Consider the following 762-nt stretch of genomic DNA (forward strand, 5'->3'; position numbering starts at 1 on the left):
ATGGCACATATTCATGGTCAACAGTATTCACAGCCAGCTGGGGTGGTCCTGTCATCAGATCATCGAGGCAGAAAAGGCTCATGTCTGTGCAGATAGCGCACTCTCCTTCTGTTCAGTAGTGTGTTCTCTGTGAGGACTCCATCAAGCATGAAACATTTGAGAGGCTGATGAATCATTTGAAAGTGAAGACTGAAGATGAAAATGTTACTTTCTTCAAACATCTCAAAGAACCTTGTGCTTATTATGTTTTGGGTATGACGGGTAGTGAACTGGAGGCAGTGTCCCGATACTAACGCATTCCTTAGGATCCCTATGAAATGATTCTTCTAATCTAGTTGTTTGTGGCCACCAATGAATGTATGTAAATGTACAGACACTGTACATGATGGAGATTCATCAGTAAAGGGACAGGTCTACATCTGTACATTTCCCCATATACAATGTAAAAATGGTGTACATAATAGCAATTTAATATGTATATTATATATATATATATATTTTTTTCTTGTTCTTCATAAGATGCATTTACAAATAAAAATAGAACTTTTATGAATTTTCATGAGTGCCATATTATTTCTGCATTCAAACCTGACAGCTCATTTATAATAAGCAGGAAGTAACAATCTCCCTTAATAACCTAAACCAGCCATGGTTTGAGCACTGCACAGACATCAAAACCGGACGTAACCCCAAAGATTGTCTAGAATAGAGAACCAATATGAATGCAATGAGTCGTGAATGCAGTGATGCAGTTCTGGGCTC

At 37.9% G+C, this 762-nt stretch overlaps 1 protein-coding gene across 1 annotated transcript in view; it reads left to right on the plus strand.

Annotated features, from left to right (window-relative positions):
• The window catches only part of klf15 (Kruppel like factor 15), an 8,859-nt gene extending 8,302 nt beyond the window's left edge, over positions 1 to 557 (plus strand). Inside the window, exon 3 of the mRNA XM_077018738.1 lies at positions 1 to 557. This exon is cut by the window's left edge and continues 1,906 nt beyond it. The gene's annotated coding sequence lies outside the window, so the exon portion shown is untranslated.
• Positions 558 to 762: the final 205 nt, after the last annotated feature.

Source organism: Brachyhypopomus gauderio, chromosome 10 (assembly GCF_052324685.1).
Source record: "Brachyhypopomus gauderio isolate BG-103 chromosome 10, BGAUD_0.2, whole genome shotgun sequence".
NCBI lineage: Eukaryota > Metazoa > Chordata > Actinopteri > Gymnotiformes > Hypopomidae > Brachyhypopomus > Brachyhypopomus gauderio.